Genomic DNA, 14310 nt, shown 5'->3' on the forward strand with positions numbered 1-14310 from the left:
AATCATGAAGTTAGATAACTTATACAGTGTATACAGATAGCTAACAGCGTCTTAGTTCATAGGTTCTCAATCAGTGCAGGCATTATTGTTGGGAGTAGGGTTAACATGTGTACACAAAGGCCCCTGATTGTCCAAAACTGCGTGAGGAGACTAGATTCACGGGCCTTTCTTTCGTAACCTCTCTTGAGGGAGTCCTGCCCCTTCACACATTGAGGTGATCCTGAGATGATCAAAGGGAAAGAGTTGAGAGAAGATAAAAAAAAGGTGTAAAGAGACTAAATAATACACAGAGGAACCCTTGGGAAACTAAGACTTGGTAACGTGACAAGTAAGTTCAGTTCTTTAGTCAAAGGAAAGGGCACAAGTTTATCAATGCTGATTGCAATCTTGAGAATATCCGCTTTCAGCTTTCATTCTCCTCCCCTCCTGGAAGAGTATTGGATGGAGTTTACAGCTTAAACACACTCAGGTTCCTGAACTCTTATTACACGGCACTTCAGACACCTCCCAGAACCCATTCCATTATCATTTTCCTTATCTGGGTTCTCTGTTTACTTGAACATTTGAGGTTGATTTAGTATCTTACAAGAACCTTTCTTATCCACCGTAAGTGTGAAATTAATCAAAAAAGGAAAGGAAATGGGTAATATGTTGGTATTCACAATTCGTCAGAAGACCTCACAGCAGATGTGAAATTAACTTCTCTGAATTTATCCGCACCTCAACAAATTAAAGTTATAGGACAGATTTTATTTATCATTTAGGAAGTGGTCCTTCCTGCTTCCTGCTTTGGTAATAGGTTAAGTTAGATGATGGGTGGGGCCAGGTGATAAGACCGTTCAGTAGTGTGAGGCCACCTGAGGACCAATAGAAACCATTATGCTGACAATTTTTTTTTTGTTTTTGTTTTTCATTTCTCACTTAGATAAATGAGAAAAGCCAGATGGGTTGATGCGTAATTGTTTCTTGTCAATTGAAAAAGGTTTCCCCCAGCACTTTCAGTTTTGATCTCTATTTAGAATAAACTAAATTTGATCCCGGGTTCTGTGTTTCCTTGTTGTGACGTGTGGTAAGATCAGTTTCAAAGGCTACATTATTATGGACGCATTATGGAAAAGAATGGAGGGTTATGATTATAACTCTCCATTTCAGCTTTTACCGAGGTTGATAAAGGACCGGCTTTTGTGACTGACTCGTTCCTGTAATTACATCAGAAATAACCGGCAGCAGTCACCTTCCATTAGGGGTGGGAGAGAAGGAGCTTTCCTATTTAAGTGATCACATAAGGTGTGGAATGAATCATAGTCAGCCTCGTCCTGAGGAATTAAAAATAGGAAGGAACAGCTGACATCATACTATAACGGAAAAATGCCAGATAGTTTTTTAAGGGAGTGAGCTCTCTGAAGTAATGTCCCAGCCCACATGTTAATAGGCTGTTGGCAGTGGTCCTCAAACTTCAGCCTTTGTCCTTATCACTGGGGGACTTATTGAAACAGATCTCAGGCCCCATCAGGTGTGTGGGGACAGTGGGGTGGGGTTCTGAGATTTTGCATATTTCTAACTTTCCAGATGTTGACATGCTGGTCCAGAAACTACCTTTGAGAACCTTGGGCTACTGGCAAGAAATGGGTGTCACTTGTGGATTGTCTCCAAAGCAGACTTTTTACAATGAATTCCCTAAAACCAGTTGCCATCTAGTCGACTCTGATTTACAGCGACCCCCCGTGTGTCAGAGTAGGGCTGTGCTCCATAGGGTTTTCAATGGCTGAGTTTTTGGAATGGATCGCCAGGCACTTCTCCTGAGATGCCTCTGGGTAGACTAGAACCTCCTCCAGCCTTTTGGTTAGCCCCTGGGACCACCCAGGGACACCTGTTAAAATAATTTTGATAAAAATACAGAATTTTATTTGTGTGGTATGCAGGTTTTGTAAAAGGAATCTGTCTTTTGTGATACTGTCACTGAAAATTAAAAGTGGCTGCAAACCTAGATAAGTGGCCTCCAGACCTGGTTTCTCCATGTCTTGGTAAAATCTTGGATATATATATTGACTAAAAAATATCATCCCTATGATCCAAGTTAGTGATAAATTTCAGAAGTGGAAAGGTTTGAGTCTATTTTTTCTCATTTGTAAATCAGACGTGCTTCATCCGGGCATCAAGTGTAGGAGAACAGTCATTTTAACTAAGAGTATTCCAGGTCCCAAGCCGCTAAATCGTCCTTGTTGTCACACCTGCCTGACAAAATAGCTTGTCAGCAACGTGAAAGCACAGCGCGCATCAAGCGCCACCAGCTGGTTTTGGTCCAGCTTCCGACTGGTTCTAGACCTCCCCTTTTATTGGCTTATGATTTATTTTCCTGTTACTGCAACAGCAACCATAGTAACAATAACTAACGTTGATAGAGGAGCCCTGGTGGTGTAGTGGTTAAGTGCTCAGCTGCTAACCGAAAGGTCAGCAGTTCAAATCCACCAGCTGCTCCTTGGAAACCCTATGGGGGCAGTTCTACCCTGTCCTCTAGCGTCACTGTGAGTCGGAACTGAAACAACAACATTGATAAAGGGCTCGCTGTGCCTCTCTGATGCCATGAGATGTGCTTTCCTGATGTTGACCCGCAATTCCCCACCACCGCTCACGAGGTGAGGCACTTTGACGACTTCCGTTTTAGACCTGAGGAGACGGAGATTTGGAGAATCCCTTCTTTGCAGCGGCACTTTTTGAGGGCTGAAACCCTGCATTTGAGCCAAGGCAGCGCGACCTAGTTGGGGGAAGATTTAGACATGATTATGTTTTGGGCAACTTTCACTAGAGGCTTGTCGAGAAGCTTTATTGAAATGGAAAGATGCTAGAAAGTTTTAAAGTGTGATAAAACCAAACATATTTCAGGTTCACATTGTGTAACTTCTGGTGTCAAGGACCGCTCCAGATCTTTGTAACTGGGCAAAATTTCACTGTGGGGGACGTTAACTGAGAGCTAACGTCCCCCACGTGGGACCAGAGTCACATGAAGCCAGTATTCTAAGTGTAGGAGCCTTTTCCTATGTGACTATCTGATGCTTGCTAAGGTATGGTCATTATTTGTTTACAGTGTGTATGACTAGGTAGTCTTACTGCTTGAAATCTTTCCTCTAGACTTGAGGGTAATATTTTAGGTAGAACTGTTTTTGTTGTCAGCTGCTATCAAGTCAGCGCCTGGCTTGTAGTGACCCCCAGCACAACAGAATGAAACTGTGTGGTCCTGCGCTATCCCCATGTTGGTTGTGAATCCAGCCGTTGTGATCCACAGGGTTTTCATTGGCTGATTTTTGGAAGTAGATTGCCAGGCCTTTCTTCCTTGTTCATCTTAGTCTGGAGGCTCCACTGAAGCCTGTTCATCATCATCACAACATGCAGGCTTCCACTGACAATGGATGGTGGCTGCCTATGAGGTGCACTGGCAGGTGATTGAACCCAGGTCTCCTGCGTGGAAAGCGAGAATTTTGCCACTGAGCCACCACTGCCCTGTGAGCCATCCTGTTGCTGAAAAACCCATTGCTGTCCAGTTGATTCCGACTCATAGTGACTCTATTAGAGTGCTCAGACTACCTAAAGGAATTAGCATATGGAACAGCTTTGGTGTTCTCAATTAGCCACCTTTGTCTGGGGCTGTGGAAAAGGAAAGAGGGAAAGACTGCTTTGAGTTTCGTCCATGGTTGTATGTAGCATGCAGGATTCTGAAATTTTCTGTGGAGAGACATGTTGCCCACAGGGAATAAGAGGACGAAAAGTTTTGAATGTAAAAATTCAAAAGGGATCAACTGACAGGTTCCAGTATTGAAGAGCATCAGGGTCTAGGTAAATGTGAGACCCACGGGTCTGGAACTGGCCACCCTTGTCCCTACATCATCAGATCGCAAGTGGGTACCATGCAAGTGGTCTTCCCGCGTGCATTGGTTCATCATGGCTTACCTTTCGAGATGCTTTAAATGGGAGGGCAAGAAACACCAATGTAGAACCCTATTAAAATGCTGTCCTGGAGTGCAGAGCTTGTCAAGGATGATATTTTGTTTGCAGGCCATTTAAAATATCTTTTATCGAAAATATAAATGAAAGAGATAAATGTTGGTTGAAAACAGAATTCCAGTTTTTTCCTGGCTACTCTCGCTGTCCCCTCTGATTGCTACCTTATTCCTCCTCCTAGGTCGAATTGCATTTCCATGATCTCTATGCACAAATGCTTTCACAGGTTGTTGTTGTTGATGTTAGGTGCTGTTGAGTCGGCTCTGACAGCCATCCTGGGTACCACAGAATCACATACTGCCTGGTCCTGTGCCATCCTTACAGTCATTGTTGTGTTTGAGCCCATTGTTGCAGCCATTGTGTCAGTCCATCTTGTTGAAGGTCTTCCTCTTTTCCACTGACCTCTACTTTGCCAAGCATGATGTCTGTCTTAGACATCTAGTGCTGCCATAATAGAAATAACCACAAGTGGATGGCTTTAACAAAGAGAAATTTATTTCCTCACAGTAAGGTTAAAAGTCCAAATTCAAGGCGTCAGCTCCAGGGAAAGGCTTTCTCTTTCTGTCGGCTCTGGAGGAAGGTCCTTGTCCTCAATCTTCCCCAGGTCAAGGAGCTTCTCAGGCGCAGGGACCCCAGGTCCAAAGGACGCACTCTGCTCCTGGTGCTGCCCCCACTCTCTGCTTACTTCCTTTTCCTTTTATTTCTTGATAAAAGGCAGGCTACACCCCAAGGAAACTCCTTTTACTTTGGATCAGGGAGGTGACCTGAGCAAGGGTGGTGTTACAATCCCACCTTAATCCTCTTAACATAAAATTACAATCACAAAATGGCGGACAACCACACAAGACTGGGAATCATGGCCTAATCAAGTTGATACACACGTTTTTGGGGGGACATAATTCAAACCATGACAATGCCCTCCAGGGACTGATCCCTCCTGACAACATGTCCAAAGTATGTAAGACCCAATCTCACCTTCCTTGCTTCACAGGTTAGGTATAATTAAGAATGGAGGAAAATCAAAACATAAACTTAGGACGAGTTTGAGGAAGTTTTATAAATCCCCAGGAAAGATGCTTTTGGGCAAAAACTTGGTGAAAATTAGGAAGGAAAAGGACCTTCTTCAGCATTTTCTTTATCAGTAGACATAGCTAGAAAAGGCTGTAAATTTTTATTAGTGCTAGGCTATATACTTGACTCTGCAGGAAATACTTAAGATGAGTTGAACATTAAAACTTGGCTGAGGATAAAGGTGGTTTCTCAGCTGCCATGAATTTGCTAATGTGTAGAACCAAGGGTACGCGACATTGCCTTTCATATAACTTAGGGAGTAGGTTTTCTGATCTCAGGATAAAATGAAGATTGGGTTCTTAACTGGTGTTGGTAGTATTAAAGGAAAAAAAAAAAAAAGATCCAGATTTGAAAGCATCAGGGAGGTAAAGGATAATGAACTTATTAAAGAATTTTTATGCATCATGAATATTCTTTGAACCTTGCAGTTTTACCCCTGGTATGATTCATAAGTGAACTACCACCCCTGCAATTGATGATCTCAGGTTTCATGTGGAGAACTTGCTGTATAATATACCAAATGAGATGTTTATGAAAACATGGAGAAAGTTGATGTTATTTAGCCTGTATACATGAGTATTCATTCCGTTAGCCTACACTGCTGTATGAATGAGGTATTTTGATGATGACCAAGATGCACAGGATTGTTTTCTAGAAATAGGTCTTGATGGCTGGACTTACTGAAGTGTAACAACATTTTCATGATCTCAAAAATCCAGTTTCAAAACCCATTCTTTTGCCTCAGAGCTGTCGCAGACAGACCATCACTAGTTGCTGTCGAGTTGACTCCGGCTCATGGTGACCCCATGTGTGTCAAAGTAGAACTGTGCTCCATAGGGTTTTCATTGGCTGATTTTTTGGAAGTAGATTGCCAGGCCTTCCTTCTGAGATTCCTTTGGGTGAACTTGAACCTCCAACCCATCAGTTAGCAGCTGAGCCATTCACTGTTTATACTACCCTGAGACCCTGAGACAGAAGCTGATATAAAAAGGGGACCACGTGGATACTGCACTGATTGAGTTCCTTCCATCTTTTCATTCTTTAATTGTTGTCATTAGGCGCTGTTGAGTCAATTTTTGACTCAGCAACCCCATGTGACAGAGTAGTATTGCCCTGTAGGGTTTTCTAGGCTGTAGTCTTTACGAGAGCAGATCGCCAGGTCTTTCTCCCCCAGAGGTGCTTGGTAGGTTTAAGCCACCAATCTTTTGGTTAACAGCCTGGTGCCTCTGATGCTTAAGTGTTGGGCCACCATGGCCTCTTATTCTTTGTTTAGTAAACATTTATTGAGTACAGACTATTTCCTGGTGATGGTGGCTTTGGAATGAGTGTAGATTGAGCCAGCTCTCCCAAGTTGTCCCTATGTATGACCCTCTGCTGTTACCCAAAGTGTGTTGACACAGACAAAAATGTTAATACTGTAGTTGTGTGCTACAGACCACATTAAGAGGGAATTGGCTTTGTTTGGATTAAAAATAAAGGAAATTCTCCTAAGACATCTTTTAGAAGAAAATGCTGTAACATACTCTCTCATCATTTCTTTAAGAATGAGGTAGACCAGTTGGTTAGTCTTAGGAACTTTGGCGGTCAGTCAACTTGAAAATGGGTCTGTGTGGCATGGTCTTTATTTTTTCTCTGCCTTCCTCCCTCCCTCCCTCCCTCCCTCCCTCCCTCCCTCCCTCCATATTGAGTTCCTTTTTCAGTTTCCTCTTCTCTGCTGGTACTTTCCCTGAATATCAGAAACACACCATATGTACCTGTTAAAGGACGCGCAACCCCCCTTTTTATTCTTTATCACGGAGTTCTATGGAGAGAACATACTAGCTGTATCAGAAGCACATAGTAGATATATTTCTGAACTGGCTTCTTACTGCTTTTTTGGAGGTTTTATTCTTCAAGGTGAAGAGGCTATAAGTGATCTGTCGGATTTGAATGAACAGACTTGTAATTTGATTGGCTTTATCTCCTATGTGAATGCCGTTGCTTTTTTTTTTTTTCCTTTAATAGAGCTATTTTAAAAATGGTGTGTATGCTTGAGACTATGTGTATATATTGACAGAGTCTAGTCGAGACAGCATCAGTAAAAGCACTGGGTTAATGCCTCCTGAGACTTGGAACAAAGAGTTGTTTTGTTGCAGACGCTGCATCTTTGCCAGCTGTAGCCTTGCTCTTGCTGAACTAATAATGGATGGATTTGGATCCTAACAAGCAAGATAACGTAGTTTCTTAGATAAATGCCTCTGGGTGTTGAAGTGAGAGGGCCTCCCACCTAGCTATTTTTAGGTCTTTCTTTTTTTTTTTTTTTTGGAGACTATCTGAAAAGGCAGTTGGGTTCCCAAAAAAGAGAAGCAAAGTTTATAGAGGCTGTTTGTTAGCCTGTCTGTCAGCCTGTCTGTTTGCAATAAATCAAGTCTTTGAGGAGGAAACTTAAAAAATGTCTTTGTCCTTATGATTTCAGGAGTGATTACTGTTCCAAAGTGGACATTGGAGGAGGACCCATCTGGCCATGTGAGTACTACAGTAAGCAAATACTCACCCTGTCTAAGCACAGAGCCCTTGGGAGGGAGAGGGCCAGCTAGTGAGTCACGTGTTAGTGTTTGAAGACATCAAAATACAGACACGATGGCTTTCGCAAGCTGGAGGGGATACCTCTGACTTTCTGGCTAAGGTCTGTTGGAATTGATCTTTAGGGGTAACTGGACAAAAATGTTTTATCTATCTAGAACTAACAAAGTGTTGGGAGCAGAAGGCCATTCATTCATTCATTAGTTACCAATACATGTTTATTGAGCTTGACCTTGGCTGGTTATACTCACATAGAAGGGCTGAGGTCTCAGAGCGGCCCATCCACAACCTGACACATATAGGATCGTGTTGGTAGTACAGTAAAACCACCAAACTAGAGAGCTTGGCTCGTAAGGATTGCACAGACTCTGAACTGTGTCTCTGTGAAGGAACAAATGAAACTTTGGTTTGTTCATATTGCTCAAGAAGTACAATTTTCTAAGTCTCTAATTATAAGCGTATTCTATGGAGGAAGCAATTTGCTAAGTACTTCCTTGTTTTCAGCTGTCTGAACAGTGTCTAGGGCTTAAAGCCACTGCCCGCTCTGACCTTGAGAGTTACCTTGGTAAATCAGACTGATAGCTTGAAGGAGAACATTTGAATTTCACAGGCTGATAAGATTTGGGTGTCAAGATTATGGGGCCCACAGAATGAAACATTGTCTCTTCTTACCTTTGTTTCTTTTTATGTACGTGGGTCTTTGAACAGACTTCGTATTTAACAGCATCTCGGGAAAAAACACACCAGCAACCACAAGCCGACGAATGACTGATGTAAATAAAGGCATTAATGTTAGCGCTGGAAAAATCACATGGCCCTGTGACTCTCATCTGAGGCTTCTCTTTAACTGTCACCCTCAGAGTTCGTCCTGCTGAGAGAAGTCAGAAAAACAGGAAGTGTGTCCTTTGGACCCTCAAAGGGATTTTGAATCTCTCAGATGTGGGACGTTGTTTAAGATGCCACAAGCATATTTAATCCATCCCTCCGGCCTCCCACCCCATGCACACACCCCACACACTACTTAATGAGAACGAACTTCATTCTGTCTTACACGGTCTTTTCCTCTGAAACTGGCTTAGTGCTGACAGATAGGGAAATCGGCTCACTGCTTTCTCACGGTTGCCAGGCATGGTGGCTGGAGGTGGCAGGCTGGCATTGGGGACACTTGGAGCTGTGTCTGCAGCCCTTGCCACCCAACTGCCATGGCTTCTGCTCCAGGGAGGGCGAGCGCCGTTCTGCCTTTACTGAGCTGCGGTTTTTATGGCAGTATCTACTTCCCTCCTGTTTTCAGCTCTGCACTGTGCGGGTTTGACAGCTTCACAGGGCGGGCAGGCGGACGTGTTGGCGTCATATGGGACTCCAGGGCTCTGTCTGTCTGCCACGAAATATGTTGTCACTTTTCCCCTTGAGCACGCCATACCTAGCTGCCTTTGGAGAGGCCTCTTGGCTCCTTTAGGAATAACTGCCGAAAGAGCAGCTGTCTGTCAGCCTCCTCCAGAGCCGTCGACTCGGGCTCTTTTCAACCTGTGCTTGGAGGAGTTCCCAAAGCAGCAGACTTCGTTGTCATTGGCATTTATAACTTGAAAGCCGCATCACAGATGCCTTTACGTTTCTTGTAATCCTTTAAATAGCCTTCAGGAGATAAAGCACATGGTCTCTACACCTTTTGGCAACCCGTGCTTCAAGTGTGAAATAGTCGGCTTCCTGAAAGTGGAGAGATGGCCCATTGTTCTTTCCCCGCCATGTTGTAAAATCATTTTCCTTCTGATTTAGGTAGAAAGAAGTTGTCCTGGCTTTATGCTTAGGTTTGTAACCAAAGCATCAGTTTAGATAAGGGAAATTATTAGCTTCTAAGACTAAATGACCCTTTGTCAGCTGCCAAAGAGCCTGTGATAAGAGAGGTTATTATGGGGAAATTGATGTCAGGAAATGTTTCTCAGATGAGTGAATAGATCCTGTACCTGGTTTTTTACACCCTAATTTCTCAAAGAACCAGCTTCTAAGCTTTATTTCTTGAGACATGACTGGAGGAGAAAGATGCAGTGTTCCTGGTGAAATCAGTAGAGCTTATGAACGAATACTGCCAAAGAAAGCAGAGAAAGGCAGAAGGGAATATGAATGGGTTTTAGTTCCTTGTGGGTCTGTCTAGCCTGTTAACTCTTTGAGGGCTGGGACAGACCTTATTCCTCTCAATCCATCAGTGACCAGCACAGCCTGGCACACGGCAGCACAATGAGCAGAATGGATGAGGGAAGAAATCTTATTTTTAGGTAGAAAAGTTTCATTTTCCTTGTAGCACAGACACTGAAATACATTCATCAACACATCCAGGATATGGGAGTTAAAGTTCATGAAGCTTTCCTATAGATGTCAAAGGTGAGTAATCTGGATAGAGGCATACCATGGGGCAAGAAGCCAGGACTTAAATGGCAGGTCTTAGGTGCAATCAAAAGGAAACACCTTCATGACCTGTGCTCAGATTTCTTTCTATGGATCCCAGGACGTTAAAACCAATTGCCGTCAAATTTGGCCCTGACTCATGATGACCTCATATGAGTCAGAGTAGAACTGTGCTTCGTATGGCTTCAAGGCTATGACCTTTCAGAAGCAGATTGCCAGGCCTTTCTTCTGAGGTGCCTCTAGGTGGACTTGAACCTCCAACCTTTCAATCAGCAGCCATGTACACTAACCTTTTGCACACCCAGGGACTCCCTCAGGGTGTTAGTATGTCTTATTAAATGTTAACACCTGATCTTGACGGTGCTGTGTGAAGCTAAGGGGGAAAGTCCTGTGCATGAACTTGTCTGGAGTGGGGCAAGGAACAGACCTCTTGAGCCAGCCTGATGGCGGCAACAGGCATTGGCAAGATTGTCAGCTGGAGAATGTCTGTCACCACTTCCTAGCTCTTTGCCTATGGTACACATCAGTACCCAATCTCAGCCCTCCTCAGAGCCCAAGAAGTGCCTCGCAACCTGAAAGACTGTACTCTAGATAGTCACTACCCATTGGTAGTGTGGCATGGTAGGTTAAACTCTATTTCCTCCTGGCCCAAGTGAAAGGTAGACGTCTAGGGGCAGAGATCAGGGCCACGGGCCCAGTCACATGGCTCCTCCCCAGGCCAAACGTGGAGGAGCCGAGCAGCTTTCTTCACAAGGAGTGCCAACTTTTGACTGTCTAATCAGAACTTCCAGCAGATGGCAAACCAGTAAAAACCAGCCAGTTGCCATTGAGTCCATTCTGAATCATGATAACTCCATGTATGTCAGAGTAGAACTGTGCTCCGTAGGGTTTTTAGTGGCTGATTTTTTTATTTCTAATCATACTTTACATGAAGGTTATAGAACAAACTAACTTCTCATTAAACGATCAGTACACACATTGTTTTGTGACATTGGTTACCAACCCCACAACATGTCGACGTTCTCCCCTTCTCTACCTTGGGTTCCCTGTTACCAGCTTTCCTGTCCCTTCCTGCCTTTTGGTCCTTGCCCTGGGCTGGTGTGCCCCTTTTAGTCTCATTTTGGTTTTTGGGCCTATCTAATCTTTGGCTGAAGGGTGAACTTCAGGAGTGACTTCATTACTGAGCTAAAAGGGTATCTGGGGGCCATATGCTTGGGGTTTCTCCAGTCTCTGTCAGACCAGTAAGTCTGGTCTTTGATGGTACGTGGGCACCATCTGGTTGTGATGGACTCATTCTGGTGGAGGCTGTGGTAGTTGTGGTCCCCTAGTCCTCTGAACTAACCTTTCCCTTGTGTCTTTGGTTTTCTTCATTCTCCCTTGCTCCAGATGGGGTGAGACCAGTGAGTATCCTAGATGGCTGCTCACGAGCTTTTAAGACCCAGTTGCTACTCACCAAAGTAGAATGTAGAACATTTTCCTTATAAACTTATGCGAATTGAGCTAGATGTTCCCCGAGACTATGATCCCCACATATTGACTGATTTGTCTGAATTAGATCACCAGGCCTTTCTTCTGGGGTGCCTCTGGGTGGACTCGAACCTCTAACCTTTTGTTAGCAGCCAAGTGTGTTAACCATTTTCACCAATCAGTGATTCCAGTGCATGGCAAGAGGTTTCAGAATAGCATCACAACATTTATTCTCTGGCTTTACTTTAAAAAAAAAAAAAATTTTTTTTTTTTGTTTTTGATTACTAAGTATTTCAAATATTCAGACAAATACAGAGGGTTAATGCAACAGTAACTCACCTACCTGCTTCATAGATTCCGTGCCTTTCTGATCTCCCTGATAAACCTGTTAAAGCAGTTGCTGTCGAGTCAATCCCGTTCCATTCTGACTCGTATTGACCGCAGAAACAGAGTAGAAGAGCCCCATAGGGTTTCCATGGAGCAGCTGGTAGATTTGAACTGCTGACCTTTTGGTTAGCAGTCAGGCTCTTAACCACTAGGTAGGCTGAGATCAAGTGTAATGTAGATCTCCCTGATAGCACATGTCTTATTAACTCTGAAATGACAGGCCTTTTGAACTTGGAATTGTAAAAAATGAGGTCTGCCTGGGACCTAGACTTAAACGGAAGCCCAGCCTACCTCCATTCTGAAGAAAGTTGGCTCTACCTAATTCTCCCCTTACCTGTGTTTTCATTTGTTCGTTCTTTTGGGAGGGCTGCCGTTCTGTCATTGGCATCCGCTTTTCTCTTCAGCTATCTTCTTGGAGGTGTGTATCTATTTTCTATCTTTCTTTCTCTTGATTCCTTCCTCTGGCTAGTTCAGGCCTCTCTTGCAAGGGGCAATTCAGTCAGTCTTGCATGGCAGAGCTAATGCTATCTCCACATCCCATTCCTTTCCCATAATACTTCATCATACTTGATGCCTCAGATGGCTCACGGGTAAATAACCTCACGTTTTTCCCTGTATCAGGTATGGGATTTATGTATGTATGTCGGGCCTACCTGGAGCGGAGAGGCGAATAGCATTTTTCTTTTCCCTTTCAGGTTTAGAGTGATGGATAGGCAGCGTCTGTCTGGCAGACTGAAGCTCCCCTCGGGTTAATTAATGTGGGTAAAGCCCATTGACAGGTTTCCAGTCATTTCTCCGCTTGCTTTGGCCATTTTCTGGAAGCAGAGTCCTGTGCTATTTTAGCTCACAGCCACGTTGTTGTCGGCTGACTGATCATTTGCTTCTCTCTCCATTTTGGCGTGAGCCTCAGGACAGCTTACAGGAATCAGCACCCGCAGCTGACACACTGGAGGGCCTCCTGCAGGTTTAACACCACGCTTCTAGGGAGAGCGGTGCCACCTTGAAAGGAAGGCGAAAAGGAGGTGCTGAGCCGGAGGGTCTGACCAGAGCCCGAGTGAAGGTGCGGGAGAGGGATTAGTGAAGGGAGGGGTGGTGGCCTGGGGAATTTGGCTGAATAGCTTTGGGACACTGGTGGCTAGAGAAGCAGAATGGTTTTTAAAAATTTTTAACTATGTGGACTACTAGAATAAAAATAAATTACTAGCAAAATGAAACAATAAAAAAAGATGTATAAAATACAAGCCACCAATTTTATTATTAGATTCCAATATATAAATAACATTATCATGAATTTGCTATGTTGTAGTTGTTAGTTGCCATTGAGTTGGCTTTGATTTAGGGTGACATTATGTGTAACAGAACAAAACATTGCTCAGTCCTGTACTGTCTTCATAGTTTTTGGTATGCCTGAGTCCATTATTGTGGCCACTGTGTATTTTGAGTACCTTCCAACGTAGGGGGCTCATCTTCCAGCACTATATTAGACAGTATTCTGCTGTGACATAGAGTTTTCACTGGTTAAATTTTCAGGCATAGATCTCCAGTCCTTTCTTCCTAGTCAGTCTTAGTCTGGACACTCTGTTGAATCCTGTCCATAGGTGAATCTGCTGGTATTGAAATACTAGTGGTGTAGCTTCCAGCATCAAGCCACCACAGTATAACAAACAGACAGGTGGGTGGTGGCAACCTGGTATAGAGGTTTCTAAAATACTTAGCCTCAGTATTTATCTCTTTACAAACCAGAAGCCAGCACTTTGTGGCCCAGCACTGGTAGGCAGGCCTGACTTTGAGTATCACTGACCTAGGGAACCTGGGGGTCGTAGCTTTGTTTCTGTCAACATGTGCTGAGAGGCTTAGAAGCCCTGACCTCTGTGGGCCTTGGTTTTTATACCAAAAAGTGACATGGTGGTTGGTTTGCACTGCCCTGTTCTCCCTGCCAGGAAGCATGGTACTGGGAATAGGTGCTTGATCCTGAGCCCTGAGCTCAGGTGGACCTCCTTTTAGGATTCTTTCTGGAAGGCAGTTTACTAGGGATTATCTTACACACCTGAACCCTCCCAGACACCTTGATGGATATCCTGGGTTAGTGACCTTTTGTAACACATGGACTCCTGTGTGTGTGTGTTTACGTGTGTGTGTAGGCATTTTACATCCAATATAAGTTTTATTTCTCGCCCATAGTTCTGGGCTGGTAAACAGATCGGTTCAAGGAAAGGGAAATGCCCCACTTGAGAAGTGACCAAGGTTGAAGTTGTTAGTTGCTGTCGAGTTGGCTCTGACTCATGGTTGCCTTAGGTACAACAGAACAAAACGTTGCCCAGTCCCGAGCCATCTTCATGGTTATTGGCATGTTTGACTCAGTCATTGTGGCCGATGTGTCAGTCCATCTCACTGAGGGTTTCCTTTGCCATCTCTGGCCCTCCACTT

The 14310-nt window shown here is 44.0% G+C and overlaps 1 protein-coding gene across 5 annotated transcripts in view; it reads left to right on the forward strand.

The window, feature by feature from the left end:
* The window catches only part of MGAT5 (alpha-1,6-mannosylglycoprotein 6-beta-N-acetylglucosaminyltransferase), a 425977-nt gene that overhangs the window by 68321 nt on the left and 343346 nt on the right, over positions 1–14310 (forward strand). For 3 of the 5 annotated variants that reach the window (XM_049889210.1, XM_049889214.1, XM_049889211.1), the window contains exon 2: positions 7523–7572. The exons of 1 other annotated variant lie outside the window; for it this stretch is intronic. The gene's annotated coding sequence lies outside the window, so the exon portion shown is untranslated. One more of the 5 variants, XM_049889213.1, reaches the window with a different exon arrangement.

The sequence above is a fragment of the Elephas maximus genome, chromosome 6 (genome assembly GCF_024166365.1).
Source record: "Elephas maximus indicus isolate mEleMax1 chromosome 6, mEleMax1 primary haplotype, whole genome shotgun sequence".
Classification (NCBI taxonomy): domain Eukaryota; kingdom Metazoa; phylum Chordata; class Mammalia; order Proboscidea; family Elephantidae; genus Elephas; species Elephas maximus.